This window comes from Mus pahari, chromosome 3, assembly GCF_900095145.1.
Source record: "Mus pahari chromosome 3, PAHARI_EIJ_v1.1, whole genome shotgun sequence".
NCBI lineage: Eukaryota > Metazoa > Chordata > Mammalia > Rodentia > Muridae > Mus > Mus pahari.
In genome coordinates this window covers 155723179-155746227 of record NC_034592.1, presented here as the reverse complement: position 1 = coordinate 155746227, position 23049 = coordinate 155723179, and positions in this window count along the sequence as shown.

Genomic DNA, 23049 nt, shown 5'->3' with positions numbered 1-23049 from the left:
TGGGCCCCATGTTCTCTCCTTCCTTCCTCTCTCTTCTCTTCCTTTCTTGCCACCCTCCCACTCTCCACATCCCCATCATGACCAAGACCCGGTTCAGTCTGGACCCTTCCAAATGCCTCTGGCTGTTCTTTCCCTCATAACTCCTCAGCCGTGCCTAGGATTGGTCATGCTCTCGTTTCCAATTTAAGGGCTGGGCTTTTCTTGTTGTTGTCATTGCTGCTTAACCTATACCAGACAAGAAACCACTGAAGGGGAAGCCTTGCTCTGATGGGCTGCTTTGAATGAGAAGGGCTCCCTGCAGCGCATACATTTGAATACTTGGTCTACAGTTGGTAGATCTGTTTGGTAAGGATTAGGAGGTGTGGCCTTTTTGGAGGAGGTGTGCCACTAGGAACAGGCTTTGAGATTTTAAAAGACTGCCCATCATCCTCAGTCTCTCTGTGTCTGTCCCTGTCCCTGTGTCTGTGTCTTTCCCTGTCCCTGTCTCCGTCTCTCTGACTCCCCTTTGCAGATCAAGATGTGAGCTCCCATTGGAAGCACCTACTATGCCTGCCACTTGCTGCCACACTGCCTGTCGCGATGAATTATTAACCCTCTGAAACCATAGCCCTAAGTAAGTGCCAATTTCTTCTATATGCTTTGGTTGCAGTGTCTTTTCACAGCAATAGAAAAGTAACTCATATAAAAGGTGGTGCCAGGGAGTGGGCTACGGCCATGGCAGGCCTGACCTTGCTGCTTTGTGGAGGAATGTGCCCGGATTTGGAATGTCCACTAGGTAAGCAGTGAATGTTGTAAGCAAAGCTGAGAAGACAGTAGTGCTGAGAACTGTGTGGTCTATGGAGGCCTCACTCAAGAGGCTTCTGGGGGGGGGGGGAACAATATTCGCGCCTGGGCTGGAGACTTTGATATTTTTATGAAGTACCTGGAGAGAAAAACTCCCGAGAGAGACCTGAAATAAGTCAAATGGAGTCTTTATTAACCCTTGCTGGGACTGTCCCAAGCAGATTAGCGGGAAGCAGCCTCTACAGTTGGTCCCAGATTTTAAGGGCAAACCCTGCCGTTGGGACGCGTACCGAAAGGCAGCTGTGGACATCTGTAGCAAGCAAGCTTTGCTTACAGAGCAGAGAGACAGCAATTAAATGGCCAGACAGTTAACCTTTAGCTCAGGGTCACAGGGAATTTAGGGCTGGTCCAGAGACCCGTTTTTACCCAAGATAGTTTTAGCACTTAAAGTATTCTTAAGCATACTGTCATGAGATGGCATAACTACAGTTTAGCAGCCTACTGTGATGGCTTGACAAGGAACGTGGCTGCTCCTTATCCTTGTCCCGAGAATCTGCCTGAGTCTGAATTGACACGTGAGAGGTTTCAGCCCGATACTGACTCTGCTGCAGGATGGTCAGTGATCACCATCGTCCCGATCCACACAAAAAAGAGCAAGTGGGGTGAAAGACATTGAAAATGTACAGTTTGAAAAGTAAAAAGTCTGACCCAAAACAGAAAGATGGGAGTGGCCCCCTCAGAGCAAGCCCACCCACCCCCCCAGCTCAGCTCAGCCTCTAACTGGTAAAAAGGAAACTGTGGAACCTTCTGCTCCCAGACAACCAGACAGGAAGGGTTTCCACAAATGAGATTCCAGGGCCCAGACTCAATCCCAAACTGTGGTCAGACTGGGCAGGGTCCTGCCTGTGCATGGCCTGGTCTCTAGAGTCACAAGGGTTTCATGAATGAAGAAGTTGTGGGATTATCCTTTGTGGTTTAGGAGGACAGGCTGTGGCCCCTGTGGCAGGGAACTCCCTTCATGGAGGCACAGAGAGGCCACTGTGTGACTCTGTGAAAGTAAAACCTGGGTTGCATTGGTGGCCCCGAGACATTGAGATGCCAGTCAGAGCTGTGGCATGTTTGCCAGGGGAAGCTGCACACAGGGTGGGGAGCCAGCGTGTGAAAGACGAGTGTGCAGTTAGCAAAGCTGGAGGGCAGAGCCATCTAAGGAAGCCCTTTGACATTAGACAGGGAGGTACAGGATTAGGAGTTTGTTCTGCTGAGTTTTGGTCTTGGGTCGGTCCAGCCTTTTCTCTCTATACCCCTCCCCTCCCTTTTGGAATAGTAATGCATGCTCTGTGACATTGAGTGTTAAAAGTATATGATTCGCTTTTGGGAGTCTCAGAAGAGACTGCGGACTCTTAAATAGTGTTGAGACTCTGAAGGATTATGGGGGTCTGTGAAGTTGAACTGAATGCATTTTACATTATGATGTGACTACAAACATATGGGGGGGCAAGAAATGGAATGCTATGGTTGCATGGGATCCCCCACACACCCTGAGGCGCATATGTTTGAATACTTGTTTCCCACTAGGTGGAACTGTTTGGGAAGGATGAGGGGGTGTGTCACTGGGGTGGGCTTTGGAGTTTCACTTATAATTCCCAGCCCTTTTCCTCTCTTTCCTGCCTCTTGTGGATCCAGATTGAGCTCTTGACTGGTTTTTCTCTGCTATCGTGAATTTGAGCCCTCTGAAAGCATTAGCCCATCACTTCCTTTCATAAGTTGCCCGGTCTGTGGTGTTCTTTCACAGCAGTGGAGAAAATAACCAAGACTTCTGCCTTACGATTTGTGAATATCAGTCTGTCAAAATGGGGATGGCATAGTGTCAAGCGTGGGAAGCTGGCTGGTCACATTGCATCTGTAGGAAGCAGAGAGCCAACAGGAAGTGGGTCTGGGCTCTGAACCTTCAAAGCCAACCCAAGAGATTCACTTCCTCCTGCAAGAATCAGCCTCCTGAAGGTTCCACAGCTTCTCCAACTCATGAGTTCATGAGGAATGATAGTACACCTTCAAATTTCTGCATTTATTTTGTTGTGAGTACTCTATCCGCATGTACATCTGGATGCCAGAAGAGGGCATTAGATCCCACTAGAGATGGTTGTGAGCCACCATGTGGTGCTGGGAATTGAACTCAGAACCTCTGGAAGAACAGTCAGTGCTCTTAACCGCTGAGTCATCTCTCCAGCTCTGCACTTAATTTTTCAAGCAAGGAAAACAACTTAATTATATTAAAATAAAAATAGTAAGAATTTCAACTTAATTGTAGAAATAAAACTATAGCATGTAGGATCTGCATAATATTTACATAAACACATTAGTGTGTTACATTTGTGAGTAGAAACTCCTTCATCTTCCCAATTGGTAATTGTGGTAGTTAGAATATGCTTCACCCAGGTAATGGCACTATTTGGAGATGTGGTCTTGTTGGAGGAAGTGTGTCACTGTGGCTGTAGGCTTTAAGACCCTCTGCCTAACTACATGGGAGCCAGTCTTCTCCTGGCAGCCTTCAGATGAAGATGTAGAACTTTCAGCTCCTCTGCACCATGCCTGCCTGGATGCTGCCATGCTTCCACTTTGATGATAATGGACTGAACCTCTGAACCAGTAAGCCCCAATTAAACGTCTTTATAAGAGTTGTCTTGGTCCTGGTACCTATTCACAGCAATGAAACCCTAACTAAGACAGTAATCCTCCTGTTCCAGGCTAGGAAGGGAAGCCTTGCCTGACATGCAGACAGCACGACACCACTAAAGCCAATTCTTGCTGGAGTGTTTACCTTTGCGTCACTGTGACCACACTACCTGGCAAGAACAACTCTCTAGGAGTGGAGGCTTGCTTTGCCTCACGCTCTCCATGGGTGTTGGTCTTCTGGGAAGGTTTGGGAGAAAAAGCTTAATTTGTGGTGGAGGTTGTGTGCCTTATGCTGGCCCAGGAAGTAGAGAATGAGGTGGGAGTCCAGAGCTAGATCTAACTGTCAAAGACCGGTCCTTCCTGACCATCCCCCCACCAAAACCTCCCCCCTAAAGGTCCCAGACCTTCCACAATAACGTCCCAGGCCAGGAGCAAAGGGTCCCAAACGGGTACCTATGGAGACACGTCGGATTCAAAGCGTACACTTGTAAAGATGTCCATCTGCAAATCTGCTCTCATGGTGCAGATACCACCAGGGTTGCTAAGCAATGAACTCGAGGCTGGTGACTGCTCTGGCTGGAACTCGGGTTCATGGGCTTGGCAATCATCTCCCCGACTGGACCACTTCTGTAGTCCACAACTGACTCTGAGCACAGGCAATCAGAGGGGACCAGCCTTGGGCAAGGAGGCTGTAGGAATCCATGGGGGCAGGTCCTAGGTAGATGGGGTCACTGGGACCTGGGGGTGGGGGTCGGGGACACTTCATCTGATAAAGAGGTCCTTTAGGGCCACTGTTTCGTTTATCCACCTGTCCTTCATGAATTGGGATAAATTTGGTCCCTTAAACATCAGCTGGGGGACAGGTGAGTTACCTCCAAAGCAGGTCGGGCAGAAACAAAATCAAGAACAGCCGTTAGCTGTGTTCTGCTACTCTGGTGTTACAATGGCTTTGATCAGGGCTCCGACAGAGAACTAACTACCCAAAACACGAAAGAATTGATCACCTCGTCACGGGACCTTATTCAAGGTAGGATCCTTGAACCGTGCTAAAGAGAGGGGAGGAATAATAATTCCGTTAAGGAGATGATGCAATTGCCATTTCCAGGCCCCTACTGCAGTCTCTTATGGAACTGCAGCCACACAGTTGCCCCGCCTTGCTGGATCCCTCAGAAAAGTCTAACCCTCCTTCCTTCATCCTTTCTCTTTTCTGAGCATGCTTTCCCAGCACTTAGTTTGTGTTTTATAAAAAGATAAGGGGAGAGGGAGTATGTTTGATGGAGGTGCGGTCAGGTGTGGGGGAAGGGGTGCCTCCGAGGGCCCATGCTGAGGCAGCCCTTCCTCCTGAGGGACCAGCCACAGGATGGTATAGTATAGAACAGAGTTTATTCAGTGCATGGGGAGGGGAGTTGAGAAAAAGGCAGAGAGAGACACAGAGACAGAGACAGAGAGACAGAGACAGACAGAGAAAGTAGACAAATAGAGGCCAGCCATGAGCATGGAGAGAGGGGGAGGGGCAAGAGGACAGAGCAAGTGGGCAAGGGAGAGCAGAGGGGGCAAGCAGCCCCTTTCATACTGAGTCAGGCACAGCTGGCTATTGCCAGGTAACTGTGGGGCGGAACCTCGACTAAATGCCAACACTTAGGGCTTCACCATTTTGCAATGGCCTGCTTGTCACGTGGCTGGCTTTCATGCTTAATTCAAGCACAGGGCTTTTTTCTCTTTCTCCTTTCAGACTCGCCCCTCTGGGCTGCCCAGATTTACACCTTGCTAACTTTGAGGGTTTTTCCTTTAAAAGTTAATAAAATCGCCCTTAAGTTTCCTTTTGAGTCACTTCTTAAATTCTTTTATTAATGACAGACACAGACACACACACACACACACACACACANACACACACACACACACACACACACACACACACACACACACACACACACACAGAATCTCCAGAGAGAACTTAATTTTTTCAAAACCATTCAACAGTCCTTCCGGGTCTCCTCAAATCTCAGCTGTGTCACAGAGGCTCACTCCTCAGCATCCACTGTCCACGAGTGAGACCCGGTGTCCCCTCCATCACAGGTGAGGGACCCTCTAGTGTGAAGGGCTGGATCCCAAGGTCACAGAGACAGGACGCCTTGGCTGGGGTCAGGCCTGAGTCTGAGTCCCGAGTGGCTCTGGTGTAACCTGGGCAACGACTTTGGTGCTGCCTCCTGGGCTGTGAACTGAGTTGCTGCTGCGGGATCTCAAGCCACCCCGAGTTCACAGTTCTGTCTGCACCCAAAACTGCCTCTCTGTGGGGTTCTGTGCCCTCTTCACTGGGCTCAGGGTGACCCCAGTGTGACCTTGCCTTGCAGAAGATTGAGGCTTTTTTTGTGTAAATTACCTCAGCTCTCCAGCTCCTTGCTCCACTCAGGTGCTGAGAGGAAGGGGACCTCATTTGAGGAGCTGCCTCCATCAAATGACCTGCGGCATGGCTGTATCTCCTTTTATGGTTGATGTGAGAGGGTCCAGCCCACTGTGGGCAGAGCCATCCCTAGGCAGGTGGTGCTGAGTTCTACAAGAAAGCAAACTGAACAAGCCATGGGGAGCAAGCCAGCAAGCAGCGGTCCTCCATGGCCTCTCTGAGTCAGCTCCTGCCTCCAGGTCCCCGCCTTGTCTTCATGGTGAGCTGTAAGCTGTAAAATGAAATAAACCGTTTCCTGCCAAGTTGCTTTTGATCGTGATTTATTACAGCAACAAAAAGCAAACTGAGAGATGAGACCCTGAGACAGAGGAGGCTGAGGAGGTGCTGGTGGCTGGGGAGAGACAGCATGAAGGACAATGAACCTCTCCAGCTTCCAGAAACTCTGTTTTTGCACAGAAAACCCCTGGGCTTCAGCCACAAGCAGCTAGAACCAAGTGGCTCAAAACAAAGAAAGCCATTCTTTTCCAGTCCTTATGCCTAAGGTCCCAAGTTAAGGGTGGGTGGAGCCAGGCTCCCGCTGAGCCTCTGGAGAAGAGCAACTCCAGTCTCCTCCAGCTTTGGTGGCTCCCTTGCCTTGTGGCACTCCTTTTGCATGTGGCTTTCCCTCCTCTTCCTGGGTGCTGCCTCTCCTTAAAGGACATCAGTGAACTAGACTCCACAGACCTCAGTGTGACCTCACTGTACTGGGCACTGTCCAAAAACCTTTATTTCCATGTAGGCTCACATGCTCAAATCCTGAAGCTTTGTAGACATTGACATGGGGGAGGGGGCCCATTTAATCCACGCTGCTTTGGTGTGGCTTTTTAGAGAGGATGTATTCTCTCTCTCTCTCTCTCTCTCTCTCTCTCTCTCTCTCTCTCTCTCTCTCTCTCTCTCTCTCTCTCTCTCTCTCTCTCTCTCCCTCTTCCTCTCTCTCTCTCCCTCTCTCTTTCTCTCTTCCCCCTCTTTCCCTCCCTCCTTCCGTGTGAGTCCCAGAGTGATCAGGAAGCTCTCCCGCCCACTTGAGACACGGCTGAGTTTAGATTTGGGTTGCAGGATGACATTTATGACCACGGAGCGGGCATGGAGGGCTGGCAGGAGAGACTTATGAAATATTCATACACAGCGATAATCTCCTCAGATATCAGCCGAGGCCAGGCTTCGTCCAGCACTGTTGATTTAGGGACACTGTTAATTATCTCCTGCCAAGGATAATAAACCTGCCCAGAGTCAGTCTGAAAGCTCTGCAGCCTGAGGCCCCATCTCCAGGGTCCCCACTTGCGTGACTAGGTGGTCGGTCACCGTTGTCTCCACTGGAAGGAAATCTGAGCCACCAGGTGTGGGCCCGAAGTGTCTGTGAGTGCCTTCGGAGGCTGTCTCCTCATTCAGTGATCAGATCTGTCACTTCATCTCCAAGATGGGAGAGAGGAGGGTTGGGAGGAGGTTTAGTCAGTAAGTCTTTCCCAACTCCATGGAGTGAGCTTGCATCCCAGTGCTGAAGAGTCACAGAAGGGCAGATTCCAGAGGCTGGTCAGCCCCATGGGGGTGGGCATCCTATTAAGATTGCCACGGGTCTTTGAGCAAGTGGCCATTCATTCATCTACTTAGTCATTCGGCTGTGCAGAGCTGAGCACATGTAAAGCAGGAGCATATGGCCTGCCCCCAGGTCCAGGCCCTGCAGATGTCTCCATTTGAAGTGATAGGCTCTGTGGCGGAACCCCATGCCTTCTCAGGTAGGACAAGATTCACAGGTAGGGGAGACTGGTCAGTTCTAGGTTCCCGGTGACACATTTGTGTTTCATGCAAATCCTAGACTCCTTTTCTGCTCTGGGATTCTGGCTGTCCAAGGGTACCTTGCCTTGATCAGCTTCTGCCTCCAGGATTGTGTGTGTGAGGCCCTAGGGAAGTGGATGGGAGCTTTGTAAGAGCCAACATCCAAACGCTGCAGGAGGAAACCGGGGCTCGCAAGCATCACTGCAGCCACAGGCCTGAGATCTTTCCAGATCCTCTCAAAAGCTCAATAGATGAGTGCTCTCTGTGGGGTTTGATGACATTGGGGACACAGCTCTGTTCCCCAAGTGACAGAGTAGGGTGGACTCAGAGGTCTTGGTGACCTCACTGCAGGGGACAGGGAATTTAGGGGTACCAGTTCCCACTAGATCAGCTTACATTATGGGAGAGGTTCAGAGCAGGAGGCTGTGGACTGGTAGTCCAGCCTTGTACCTTCCTGGAGTCCCCACTCCAAGCCACTGGCTGGGCAGGATAGCAAGCCGCAGAGTGGCCCCGGGGAAACAGGCTACCAGGAGGCAGACGGTCACCACTTCTCATCACTAAAGGTTTGCAGTCCTAGGGTTGCGCACACACCAGTCAGGGTGCTGCCGAGTTTTATCTTCATCTCGTTCCTTTTAAAGGTCACAGGCAGGCTGTGACAGAGAGGCAGGCCTCCAACGTCAACCATCAACCCTGAGACAGGCTGATCTGCCGTGCCAGATAGATACTGCTCGTAGCTGGCCTGTGGTAATGAAGGCAACTCTCTCCCGCTCTTGATCAATGTCTGTCTGCCATGTCTGTCAATAACTGCTGGTGGTCCAATCTTTTCCTCGACAAAAAAAGGCACTGGGGGTCGCCTGGAGATGCTCCGCACGGTTCAGTGCTGCCTTGCTGGGCTGGAATTAAGTTGACTCTTTTGCTAATGAAACTGACTCCTGGGGTCTCTGAGGGTTGGAGATTCGAAGGCTCCCAGCAGAAGCCGGGAAGAACAGTAGTATTAAGGCATTGGATATCTCCATCTTCACTTTAATGGTGGGTTCAAGGTGTTTCTGGCCCTTGTAAGAAGCAACATCTGCCTGGGTGGTTGCAGGAAGCACAGAGGGCTGGCCTGTGGCTGCTTTCCCGGATGCTGCCCCAGAAAACCAGCATTTAGAGGCTCTAGAACTTGCCTGTGGTACCCAGGTGCCTAAACCACAGCGCTGCATTTGGAGCAGAGGATGTGTTGAAGACACACTCTGTGCTGTCCTGTCTGAGAGTCCAGCGGAAGGAGGTGGCAGGGGACACGGTGTAGCAAAGGGCTTCCTACTTTCTCCACATTCCTGGAGGCCCGAGAGTGTCTTTCCAGGTCACAGTGCCATCTTCACAGTGTAGTCAAGTCACCTGTATTCACCCCGCCTTCAGCCAATCGAGGCACAGAGACCAGCATTCAGCTGTCGCAGCTGAAATCATTTGTGGCTGAAACCAAGAGCCCAGGATGGGCTGGGAAACGGGACAGCGTTAGCAGGGCAGTCCCCACCTCTCCAACACACATGGTGACTCTTTCATACTCCAGGGCCTTGAAATACTTTTCCTGTCCCAGAAGCACTGCACTGTCCATGGCCAAGGGCCTCAGCGCACTGTTTTAGGATCCCAGCAGGACTCCTATAGGACCTTTGAAAACAAGCTTGATCAAGATGGCTATTCTAACAGTGTCTATTGTAGTCTCAGTTACTGGCCTATTGCTGGGAAGAGACACCATGGCCAAAGAAAGCATTGAACTGGGAACTTGCTTTCAGTTTTAGAGGCTTGGCCACGGCAGGAAGCAGGCGGGCCTGGAGCTGCAGCAGTACCTGAGAGCTTTGGTCTAGATCTTCAGACAGAAAGATAGAGAGAAAGGTAGAGAGAAAGAGAGACATTGCGCCTGCCCTGGGCCTTTGAAACCTCTTCGCCCTTTCACAGTGACACAGCTCCTCCAACGAGGCTACACTTCCCAATCCTTCCCAACCAGTTCTACCAATGGGGACCGAGCATTCAAACATAGGCACCTATGGGGGGGGGGGGCTTTCTCATTGGAACCACAACCACCCATAGTGGCTCCCAGCCTACTTAGAGTTTACTGTTGGTGACCTCCAGGAAGGGCACTTCTGGTGAGGAAACTGAAGATCAGCGGGTCAAACGAGCCTGCCCCATGAGCAGAGCTGGACTGTGGCAGGAAGAAGAGACTCCACTCTCCGTTGAGATGCTAGCCACCTCTCAGAGCGCTGTGTTTACGCATGACAAGGCTTGTAGACATGATGCCTAGACAGGGGAACAAAGCACTCAGGAAGCCTGCTCCTTAACACTTTAATAACGCCAGTGCTACCTTGGACTGGTCCTTTGTGCGCTTTTCAAACTTTCTGCATAACCGAGGATGCCCGTTAGCTTCTGGTCCTCCTTTCTCCATCTCCTGAGAGAGCGGAGGGGACAGGCCTATGCCGTTGTGCCTGGTTTATGCAGCGCTGGCTATCGAACCCCAGGCCTTGTGTAGGCGGGCACCCTGCCTGTTAATCCCACCTCCAGCCCCATGTGGTTCTTCCTATACACTCCATCACCTCTGTGTTTGGATTCATCTTCCACCAGGGAGGGGTCTGTCAGCGTTGGGCGGGTGGAGGCACGCTTTCCTGACGAGGCTGGGCACAACAGTGTGCCTTTCCATTTCCAGTAGGGCCAGAAAACCTTGCTGCAAAAAAGGGACAGAGAGTTCAGATTCTGTGACCTGAGAGCAAGCTCTGTTACAGTCACAGGAGGCTGGCTACATTTTCAGCGGGACGGCAGGCCTGGATGTGGAGCAAGTGGGCAGGTACAGTTGTGTTCTACTAAATAAGGGCGTGGGTCATGATTGTCATCTACACAAGGATCCTTGGATGCATTCCTTATAGAGCTAACAGTTGTCCCGGGCGTTGGCAGCCATATGGAAGGTGCTGGATTTTGAGTGCTTGGTTCTGCTCCACCTTCTCATCTGACTTTCCCCTCAGCTGTCGCAGTGCGAGGACTGCAGTGTGAAACCAGGTTTAGAGATGTCAGGAAACTTCTCTTATGTACCTCCGCAGTGCAAGGAGAGTGAGAACTGGGTGGTGCTGTCCCCGGCTGGCCTGTGTGGTCACCTCGGGGCCTGGGGTAGGCCCAGCCCTCTCCTGGGCCCTTGATGTGTTTGATTACTTTCAACCGGCATAACTTGATTATGTCTCTGTTAACACTGAGAGAGACAGTCCACTGCTTGTCCCTGTGAAAACAGCCACCTCTACTTTGCAAAGTGAGAATCATGGGCAGATATGAGTAAGATAGGCACGGGCCTGGGACAGTGGCTTGACTGGAGGGGAGCATGGCTGGTATCCTCAGTACCCCACGTTCCGACCCAAGCCGCCCGAGCATAAACTGAGTGTGATCGATGCCTGTAAACCCAGCCCTCAAAGGCAGGAGTTCAAGGTCATCCTTGACTACAGCTTGAGTTAGAAGGTAGCCTAGGCTACAATGAGGCCTTGTCTCAAAACATAAGCAAACAAACAAACAAACAAACAAACAAGCGCCGACTGCCTGTGCCTGGAGACGACTTGAGGCTGCGTGTCCCAGGCTCCTCAGCCAGGCCAGCGATGCCAATCGATAGTTCCAGGCCCAACCTTCCAGAAGCTCGGGCTGTCTGAAAGAAACAGATGCAGACGGAGGAAACAATGGCTCTCTGTGGTGGTGCAGGCTCTCCCGGGCTGCAGAGAAGGGGCACACGCACAAGCCTGCCTCTGAGGGAGCTGGCGGCTGCCTGGCTTTGGCTCTTCTGCAGCCTGTGAGCACTGGCTCCATGTCTCCACTTTGCCATTTGCTAGGCTTCTCTGGGTGGGTTATTTCAGTCTCTGTGCCTCAGTCTCTTCGTTGATACAATATAGGCCATATATGTAACTGGATTTCTGAAGCGTTCTTGGGCACACAGCAGGGAGCTCTTCTTATCACGGGGATTTGACTGTCAGCTCCTATCTGGCTATATGTTCTTATGTGTATGTACACTGTGTGCACATGGGTGTACATACATGTATGCCTGTACATGCACACAGCCAAATTCCCTCTTGGCTGTTTCCTGGTGGCCACCATGTAGCTCTGAGTTCTGCCTACCAGAACCCTTTGTGCTTCTGTTTCTCAGACCTTGTGGCCCCCTTCTCCCTTGGCCCCAGGCTCCAGCCCTGTCCCTTGGTGGCTCTTTCCCAAAGGTTAACTTTGGATGTCATTTCTCAAGCACTCCCCGCCATATATTGTTTGAGGCAGGGCCTCTCATTGAACCCAGACCTCACTAATCAACTAGACTGGGTGGCCAGTGGGCTCCACGGGCCCTCCCGTCTCTACCTTCCCAGTCCCAGGAGTAGAGGTGTGACCGGTACCTTGCCCACCTCTTATACAGGTGTTTGGGATCAAACTCAGATCTTCATGTTTCATGGCCAGTGCTTTCTGGGTTGAACCATCTCCCCAGACCCAGCTGGTTTTCACATGTAAACTTTGGTGTCTGATTTTACTTGTCCATTTTCAGAACAAGGTCACGGTGACCCAAGCTTTCTAGTTGGAATTTACTTCGGTGAAACCACAACACAGTGCTGAAGATATACCTGACCAAGAATGCAGCCTGGGCTCTGAGGTCATGGTGAGGAGTCTCTGCCAGTGACATCACTGATAGGAGCATTCAGTGACATCACTGATAGGAGCATCCAGTGACATCACTGATAGGAGCATCCAGTGACATCACTGATAGGAGCATCCAGTAACATCACTGATAGGAGCATTCAGTGACATCACTGATAGGAGCATCCAGTGACATCACTGATAGGAGCATCCAGTGACATCACTGATAGGAGCATTCAGTGACATCACTGATAGGAGCATTCAGTGACATCACTGATAGGAGCATCCAGCGCTAGGCTTCAGCACAGAGAGAGGATCACCAGTCTGCCTCTGCCTGTGGAGTTTCCGCAGGGACTCCTTTTAATACAAGATTTATGAATTAGTTATGCATATCAGCAGTTGCCTGCACATATGTAAATGTCCCATGTGTATGTCTGGTACCCACAGAGGCCAGAAGGGGGTGTTAGATCCCCAAGAACTGGAGTTGCAGGGAGTTACAAGCTGACACGTAGGCACTGAGAATGGAACCCAGGTCCTCCTTCTACAAGAGTGACTTGCGCTCACAATCACTGAGCCATCTTTCCAGGCCCCACAGTTACTCTCGGTGAGTCCCCCACTGTCTCGGGCTGTAGAATTAATCCCTGGCTCAGATTGTTCTGTGATTCCAAGTGATAGTCTCTGAAGAACAGCCCTGGTGCTCAGCGAGTGACCCAGCTCGGGGTTTTGAATGTCCAGTAGGATAGGAAAAGCGGCTAGACAACTCTGTTTTGTACCTGCTGGGAGAGGAGAGCCAACGGCCTCCTGTCATTAAGTAGGATTTCAGCTGAGAGAACAGCACAGGTACCTCTGACCCGCGTGGGCAGGTTCTACTCTAGCTGTAGCTTGCCGCACTCAGCTTACCGCGAGAGCGTGTGGATGCTCCGGGGAGCTTGCTGTGTCTACAGAGAAGATCACACAACTGCTTCCACTCCAGTTTGCTCCATGCTAATATCATGAAAACATGCCAACTTTGCCAGGTGGTTTTTTTTCTTAATATTTATCTGTGATTTTTTTTTATGTGCATGTGTGTGCGCCTGCATTGCTTGTGTACACCAAGGGTGCACAGGAACCTGAGGAGGCTGGAAGGTATCAGGCATCCGGGAACTGTGTTCCAGGGGTTGGGAGCCGCGGTGCAGATGCTAGGGACCAAACCCAGATCCTCTGCAAGCACAGAAAGCTCTCTGTGTACTGAGCCATTTCTCCAGCCTCCAGGAGTTTTCTTGTGTGGTGAGAGACACCCCCCCCCCCGGCTTTCCTTACCCTCAAGTCTATTGACATCTTGTAGTACGCTTTTCTCATTAGATCCTGCGATACTGCTGCTTACAAGTCAATGATGGGGCAGTGAGCTGAAATGCCTGGAACTACCCTCTCCCCGTACCCCCCACCCCGAGACAGGGAGTCTGTCTATGTTAAATGCACCTTCTATACTTTACCAGGAAGTGGTTGGCTCTGTCTCAGTTGCCACTTCCTGCTGTTTACATGCTTAGGGAGAGGAGGAAGTGAGAGGCCAGGGCCTTCTTGGGTCTCTTCTGGGCATGCTCCCTCTGTCAGCACACGGCCACGAGGAACCTGCTGGAATTTGAAGTGTCCCCGTGGACAGCTTGGTGGCTGCTGTCTTCCGCTGCTCTCCGCCTGCTTCATGAAGCTTCTCTTCCTGGGTTTTCTCTTAGGCTTTTTGGTTAGCTCATAGTTTGTCCCAACTGTGGTTCACCGGAATCCAGCAGGTGAATCCATAACTTCTTACTATTTCAAAACAAAACAAAACAATCTTTCACACTAGGTCAAATGAAGGCAACCTCGCAAGTAGAGTCACTCTGGGACAGAGAAACTATGGTTTCCTGGTGATGAGGCACTGTCCCATCAGGGGGAGGCTGAGCTGCTGACTCTAGGCTGTGGGCTTTCAAAGAAACCCTCACTGATGAGAAAGATATGGAAATGCATCCAGTTAAAATGCTGCCAGGCTCTCACACAGCCACTCTCTCCCTGGAATTCTGCAAACCTGTGCTGGATTTCCAGAATCCCGAGAAAAGTCAATTTGGGCATCTTTGCTAGTTTTTGTCATGACTTTTGCTGAATCGAGAATTCTCCATTCTTGCTGATATCCGTGTGACTTCCTCGTAGTTGTGACAAGGAAATCTGAGATCCCACCTGTGAGGGTGACACAAAGTTTCCCCTTTAAAAAAACTTACATTTTTTTTTTTTTTTTTTAAAGTTGAGATGACCAGCCTGGAAAAGCTCTGTGCATGATTCTAACTGCTTGATGCTCTGGAAAAGGTGAAGTTAGAGAGATCATGACTGTTAGTGACTGACCTCAAGGTGCAGGGGCAGCTTGTCTTCCCAGGAGACAGCCATTGGTAGGGGGTGAAGGCCTAGCCCCAGGGCTCAGAGTGCAGCATAGGGGGAGGGGCTGAAGATATAATTGCCATTCATCTCTTGGCTTAAGAATCTGCCCAGTGGTATAGCCACTGGCATGGCTGGTCCCAAGGGAGTTTGGTTGCAGAAAGCGACCTGCCAGGCTTTTGTGCTAAAGTCAGAGGCCTTTGATGTATTATTCAGGTACTGATCAATGGCAGAGGCAGATCCATTCTCCACTGGTCCTCCTGGCTGGGGGCCTCTGGCGTGTTAGAAGCAACTGCAGCTGTCTGAAACATCTGCTGAGCTGTAGCCTAAGCTCCAGGCCATGGCTACCAGAGAAACATTCGAACCCATGGCCTGCTTCTCAGGCTGCTCTGACCCCTGAGTCCTCCGGGAGAAGCGGCTGTTTCCCAGCCTCAGATGAAAGGAAGGGTGGTCTCAAGCTTCACCCATGTTCTGTCTCTGCGTCCTGAAGAAGCTGTGATCAAAGGGGGAAGTGCTTGGGAGTTAGAAATAGCTGTCAGGGACTTGCCAGGTCCTCGGGGTGCAGCGGCTGCCTGAAGTCATTAGAGCCCAAGCTGTTACCTGTGTTGGCTGCCCCTGGGCTGGTGACTGCAGCTGAATCACCGAGCCACGCTAAGCTAAAGCCAGATGAGACCTGTGGGACTTGCCGAGGTTCGAGTGCAGAGACCATGTGGCAGGAATTTGGGCCCTCTGTGCTGGGTCAGGCTCGGTCAGGCTGGGTCAGCTGTGGAGTTGCTTAGGTGGGGAGCCAGGACCTTAGAGCAGAGCTGCACCGTCTCAACCTCTGACACTCGGCTTCCTGAGGGGTGGTGAGCCGTCCGTCCCTCCAGGAGCACAGGCAGACGCTGGCTTTCATGTGGTAGGTGCTGGTACCGTCTGCTAGTGCTTTTGACTAAGCTGCATTAATATCGTTATTAATAATAGAGGCTGGCATTTAGTGAGCACACAGTATATGTCAGGTTCTGCTCTGGGTGTCTCAGTCTAGTTAACCCTCACCTGCACACACAGCCGCTGCTGGGGAAATCTGCATTCCATGTCAGGGGAAACAGAGGCAGCTCTGTGGGTCCGTTTCACAGAGACACACAGCCGCACAGCCACGTAGCGTCTGTGCAGAGGTGGAATAAGGAAACACGCATCCACTTCCTGCTCCCAGAAGCAGAGGGTGATGTTAGTATTGTCAGCTCTTCAGGATCCAGGGTCACAGAAGGGACTCTACACATGCCTTCCAGGGATTATTTAGATTGGGTTAATTGAAAAAATGGCAAGGCCCACTCTAAATGTGGGCAGAAGCTTTCTACGAGGATCTCAGGCTTCGCTCGAAGGGAAACAATGAGCTGAGCACCGGCATTTATCTCTCTCTTTGTGTGTGTGTGTGTGTGTGTGTGTGTGTGTGTGTGTGTGTGTGTGTGTGTTGCTAACTGCGGATACGTGTGACTGTCACCTCACGATCCTGCTGCTGAGACCTCCCGCCAGGAGGAACTGTACTTCAAGCCAAAAGGAATCCTTCTTGCCTCAAGTTGCTTGTGTCAGTGGTGGGGAAAGCACACACGGCAATCATCAGTAGCCAGCCTCACTCCCAGTAGGCAGGGCGGCACACGCCTTTAATCCCAGCACTCGGGAGGCAGAGGCACTCGGATCTCTGGGTTCAAGGTCAGCCTGGTGTATACAGTGAATTCCAGGACAGTTGGAGCTACAGAGAGAAAGCCTGTCTGGGGCGGGGGGGGGGNGAAGAGAAATAGATAGACAGACAGACAGATAGACAGATATAAATGATGGATGCCTGGATAGGTAGATAGATAGATAGATGATAGATAGATAGATAGATAGATAGATAGATAGATAGATAGATAGATAATTAGAGATAGATGATTGATAGATGATAGATAGATAACTGATAGATGATAGATAACTGATAGATGATAGATAACTGATAGATGATAGATAAAGATGATAGAGATGGTAGGTAGGTAGATAGAGAGATAGAGATAATACATAATTAGATGATAGATGATAGATAGATGATAGATCATACATACATACATACATACATACATACATACATACATGATAGAATACTATCCCCACTCCCTCCCTGACCGTTGTGTCGTCAGAGGCCTGGGTGTGGATAGGGGGAGCATTTACACAACGTACTGTGTGCCTGTACTTTGTCATTTCTGGTGAAGCGACTTCACAGTGCTCAAGAGCTGGGAACTCGCCAGACTTCATAGTCCCCAGGTTGGCGCGGAGACTTCTGGTGGTTTCGTGCTGTGTCCTTGCCTTCGTGTCACAATGACACCTCGGCTCGCTTCTCTGCTCATTCCCCTCCTGTGTCACGGTAGTCGCGGTGGTCCACACTGATAGCTATTGTCATGCTGGTTAGACAACCAGGCGTGGGAGCCTGCTTATGATGTCGTCCATGTGTCCACAGTGCAGCATGGCTGGCTCGATCCCCCCTCACCTTCTCTCTGGCGATTTCCCACACTGCCACACGTCTATTACGATCCTCGAGACCTAGGACCTCGAGACCCCTTGTCCGGTGTATTTCCTCACTGCCTCTGCCCTTCAGCTCTCCTGGGGGTCTCCTCCTGGCTGCTGAGCGGTTCCTCTGCACCAGAACCAGATGGCTGAACTGTTGTGAAGCACCCACCCTGGATGTTGTGAAGCATCTACCCTGACTCTTGCCACATGGGTGTGTGTGTGTGTGTGTGTGTGTGTGTGTGTGTGTGTGTGTAAGAGTCCCTGGTACCATCCTCTCAGCTCCAGCCAGACCCAGCTGTGGCTCCTTCTTGCCCAGTTACTTCAGATGGCACATCTAGCGTCTTCTTGCCCCACCCATTTCCCACCAGACTGTGCAACGTTTCCACAGTGTGGATTGGATTAAATCTTCCAGGACTCAAACCGGCCAATCCCAGCGTGGAGAGAAAACTCCCTGCTTGTGCATCCCAGGGCCCTCTGGTCCTACACAGCAGGCTGGGCTCTAATGATGCCCTGGACCTGGACGGGCCAGTCATACTCGCCCTCCCCACCCCCTGCCTCCTCCTCCCTCCTCCTTCCCTACCCTGGCATTCAACATCACGCTGATGAGGCCACTGGTTCCCCAGATTTGTCTCAGAAGACACGGGTGGAGGGAAGGGAGACATTAAAAAAATGATCACATCCATTTACTTAGTGCTGGAGGGTGTGGCACATGAATGTCAGGGCATAAATGTGGGTGTCAGGAGACAGCCTGTGGCCCTGGTTCTCTCCTTCCATCATGTGGGTCCCAGGGATTGAGCTCAGGATGGGCAGTAAGTGCCTTTACCCACTGAGGCATCTCACTGATCCTTCAACTGATGTCCCTGGCTCCTTTACCAATGCTTGGTCTCCCTCACTGGACCAAGTGAGCAGAGATGGACTGTGTCTAGAAGATGGGGCAGGATGGATGAGGATTGGCCACACTGGTTAGGAGTCATCATTTGCTGAATGAAATCAAAGCAGGAGCCCTGGAGCGTATGCCCCCAGAGAGTACACAAGGCTCCCCCAGCTTGGACTCTTCAGACATCACGGAGGGCACAAACCTAGCTTAGGCCCCCGTTTCCACCACTGGGGGTGGGAGTATGTCTTTGAAACAGTATCAGCCACTTTCCTGAAGGGTACCAGATGGCCCTCAGTTACAGATACTCAAGCAGAAAGAAGTGAGACGAATCCTCCAGCCCCTAACCCCCTAGTCCCTGACCCATGTCCAGCTGGCTCCACCAAAGAGCTGACCTCAAGCTTTGTGTGGCCAGCTGTATCTACTTCATGTTTACTCCTCTTTAAAACGCTTCACTCTTCTGCCATTCACATTTATCAGCTCCATATCCCAGGCCCTGAAATCACCCACGTGAGTTAGTTACTGACACCCACGCTAATTAAGCTAATTAAGAGTTTAAGAATTCTTTAATAATGGCCTGACTAAGATAGGTGAACGAATCCAAAATGCCTCTTGTTGATTAAGCTCAGGGGTACAGTGGGTTTTTTTTTTTAAGACAAAACTCATAAAAGCCACAATTACATCAGTGTTCCAGGGAGGTTACATCAGTGTTTGGGGCTGTGGTAACCTTGTAACATCTGCCTTTTTGCAGAGCTTAGCAGGATTTTCCAGACACAACACGACAATTATTTTTGATTTACACTTCCTCTAGTTATTTTAGCTTTATGTTTTAGCTTGCACAAACATTAATTATTTTGGTTAATACATCTGGACAATGGTAAGGGTCACAGACGGTCTGAAAAGCATTGGTAAGGCGGATGTGGTTATTGAGGGTGGGAAAGGCGGAGAAGGCAGACTTGAAACGGAGTCAGAACAACAGACCTTAGTCTCTTCAGCCCAGTCCTGCCGGATAGCACAGGCTATCCCACCCCCATCACCCTCTCCATCAGTAGCGGTGTTCTCACTCTCTCAGGCATGAAAGTGGAAGTCACAGAGCTGTCTGTGTGTCTCTTTCACACACGAGTTCATTTTCAGGCTGAGGTGAAGGCTCCCTTCTCTTCCCGGAGGGATGTATGCATTTGGTATTTGTTTATTTTACCTTTTTATTATGTCTTTTTGAGACAGAGTCTCATGTAGCCCAGGCTGGCCTCCAACTTGATATGTAGCTGAAGATGACCCCGAACTCCTGGTCTTCCTTCCTTTATCTCCCGGCTGCTGGGATTGCCGGTGTACCGCCCATCGCATCTATGCGGTTCTGGGGATACTCATGTTCAGTTGATGGGTAGAGTCTCAGGCAGGAATGCATTTGTGGGAGTTTTCCCTGGACTTCCCTCCACCAGTCCTGTGAGAGATCCAACCTCATTCCTATTTCTGAGGTGACTTTCATTTGTCACATGTCCACAGCATTTCATATAGCCACATGATAGTGTTTACAGCCACACTGAAGCTTTGAGTAAATGCTGAGGTATCATCTCTGAAGGTGGAGGGGGCATGAGAACACCCAGACTGAAACAGACAAGGGGATAAGGTCATAATTATTTAGAAGTGGGAGAAAAAAAGGTTATATAAGTTTGACACTGGTTACGTGTTCTGGCAAATTCCCCTAAAGCTAACTACCTTTAGGCAACTTCTAAAGACTCAGAGACTTCCAGTGAGCTCTTTAAAACTCAGGAAGTTGACAACCCAGAAGCCCCAGGAAGCTCCTGAAACTGACCAGATGTGCTAGGCTCCTCCTTCCCCAAGCTTATTTATCTAAGTAGTAAGGGGAGACAGAGGCCAGCTGAGCTCCACTGAGGAGACACTCTCTGACCTGTTGAGCTACCTGCAGGCTGTGCAGTGAGCTCCAGGGTCCCAGCTTTCATGAGCTGTTACCCATGCTGGGGTGGCCTTTGGTAATGCAGCTGTCTGAGTCATTTCTGTTCCTGTAAATAAACCCTCGCTTATACTTCTGCAAGTAAGCCCAGTAAACTCCTCGATTCTCCAAGTTGGACTTTGGTGGTACCCCACTTTTGGTGTGTCGCTGGTTTTCTCTCTGCAGCGAGTAGACATTGCTCGTGGTTCCCAATGATAGCACCGCACAGCAATTCAATAACTCACCAGCTACTGTAGAAGCTCTCAGGAGATCCACATGTGAACCAGAAAACCATCTATCTTACCAAGCAAAAGCATCTCAGATGACCCCTGGGTGGGTCAGGGACACCAGTCACTCCTCTCCCTGTGACTCTTTGCAGAGACAATGGCTGGTGGGCTGTGAGGTACTCAGCAACTAGCATGGTTGCAGGACCTTTACCTTAAAATGTGCTCAGTTTATTGAGCAAACACTCCTTAAAATAACACGCTTGTATGGAAGTGGAACAGACTTCTCACCAAGTGGGGAGCAGCCAGTTGGGCAGAAACAGCCGCTCCAGGGTTGACCTTCGGCTGTGGCAGGCTAGGAAGATGGCACTGTTGGAGGGCCAGAAGGTCCTGACAGTGTCAGCTGGTGGCTAGCACGGGTAGGCAAGCATGTGTGAACTCAGCAGAGACGCCAGAAGTTCAATGGTCAGTGAAACTATGGCTGCATGTAGTCTCCAAGTTCTCTTACTGATGGAGGCCATTGCTAAGGTGTCTTAGGAGCACAGCAGTGCATGCCTAGGTGCTGCCTCCAAAGTTTCAACTTTTGTATCATTTCACTGAGCAGTAGCTTTGGGGTTCACAGATTATCAAGGCTTGTCTTGGGCTTGGCTCAGAGCCCAGTTGCCTGATGGCTAATCCATTCACACCTCAGAGTTTGGAGGGAAATGAGGCAGTTCCTATTTGAGTTGCCTGGTGACAGGCTCCTCCTATCTTTTAGACATTACATTATTCTGAGTCGCACAAAATGATTTTGAAGACACACAAAAGAGTTTTACTTATGTCTAGTCTATTAAGCACTCATCATATACCAGGCTGGTCTCATGTGGGGCAATCCTCATACTAGATGGAGTTGCTATTTGATTCCCATTTCACAGAAAAGATCACTGAGGCGAAAGTGCCCTGTGCCCAAGGTCCACACAGCTTACATCCAGAATCTACCATTACTCTAGACTTGTTGTGTGCCTGATCCCAGAAGGGTCCATCAATCCAATTTCTGACGGCTACACTGGTTCGATCCTTATTCTGGACCATAGGAGGCCACGACTCAGTCAAAGGTCATGAGACACATGGGCAAAGCATGGGTCCTCGTTGTGATACTTGGCTCAAATCTAAGTTAAGCTGTTTGCCAGGAACTACGGCTTTTTAAGTCACAGCTTCCTAATGTGGCAGTGGAGACACTTGTCATCGTTCTGGTCAAAAGAGAGACTGGTAATCTGTGGGTCTCGTGCTGACATGAAAGGACTTTCCACACATTCAAATGTCTTCTTTCTTCCTTCATTGTCTGACAATGTGCTTTAATCATACCTTCCCCACGACACTGGGGCAGGGGGAAGGCCTCTGGTACAGCAGACGGAGGCTGTTAACACCTAGTCCCGAACAGACTTCCTGGTTCTGATTCTGAGGGACAGGACATTGCTGCCCATCCGGGTAATTAGTCCTCCCAAGTCCAGGTCTGAGGCTCACTGCACAGCGCATCCTCAGGACCCGGGTTCCGGGTTCCACAGCGTGGGCGCCAACTTGAGGCCTGGGCTGGAAAGGAGCAGACAAAGGTGTTGGAAAGCATCCTGGCAGGACAGTAAGGGCCTCCCTCCCACACCCAAACCTTTCTTTACCAACAAGTCCCTTCTTTCACGTGTTTTGGTGCTACAGTCAGCTGATCTAGGGTGGTTTTCCTGCACATGGGGTGGGGTGATCAAGAAAACTGAAGAAATAACAGACAGATGCACAGAAGAGCCAGGGTCAGATGAGTCTAATGACCAGAACCTTAGTATATGTATCAGGTACAGCACAGGGAGTGAGGGTTAGCAAGTCTCAGTAGGAGATCTCTGTCGGTGAGCAGTCTCTGGCTATAAGCTTCCTGCAAGATGAGGCCACGGTTGCTAGTTTTTGTACACACAGATCAATCCTTTGTACACAGTCATACTTGGACTGATGGCTTTGCTGCTTTTGAGCCTGGCCTGGGGCTGGGGGCCTGGGGGTGGGGCTTTGCCAATTTTCCATGGGTCTAAGACCTTGGGGTCCTTGACATGCCCAGGTTGACAATATAAAACTCCCTACAGTACCCCTCCAGCCATGAGCTGGCAAGAGCTTCTGAGGGGCAGGTGGGAGCCTGAGAGCCCCTCCCCCATCCATGCTAGCTTGATCGTGCGGGTGACCGCAGCTGCTGTAAGTATGGATACAACATCCACGCCGTGTCCAGACGATGGTGCTCATAGCACTCCTCCCACCCTCCAGCTCTTACATTCTTTCCTTTTCCACCATGTCCCAGAGGGGGCGATGCAGATGTCCTACTATGGGCTGACACTCAGTGGACACCTGCTCTCAGCACTCCAGAGCAGTTACGCATCTCTGCCCTGACCTCTGCCCCCCTTCAGACATAAGCCACTCTGATCAACTCAGAGAGCAGCCCTGGTCCACGGGTACAAGCATAAATTCCCAGAGAGCAAGGTAATGATGCTGAGGTCATGGCTTTGACCCCTGGCATCCCTCACACAGAGTCACAAGTCGAGACACACAGCCCACCTTGGCGAGCATAGCTCTGGGCAGGGGGTCTTGGGATGGGGGTTCCTTGGTCCTTTGTTTCCCCAGTGGTGAGGAGCAGGCTGAGGAAGCAACAGTTGGTACTTAGGTAGCCCACCCGGTCTGAGACCCCTGAAACATTACAGATCAGTGGGGACCAGGGCAGCACTGGATCAGCTGGTTAATGCTGTATCAGAGAGTCTGAGTGTAGGAGGGATTCAGGGATGCTGGCAGGAGAGATGCAGGGATGCTGGAGGAG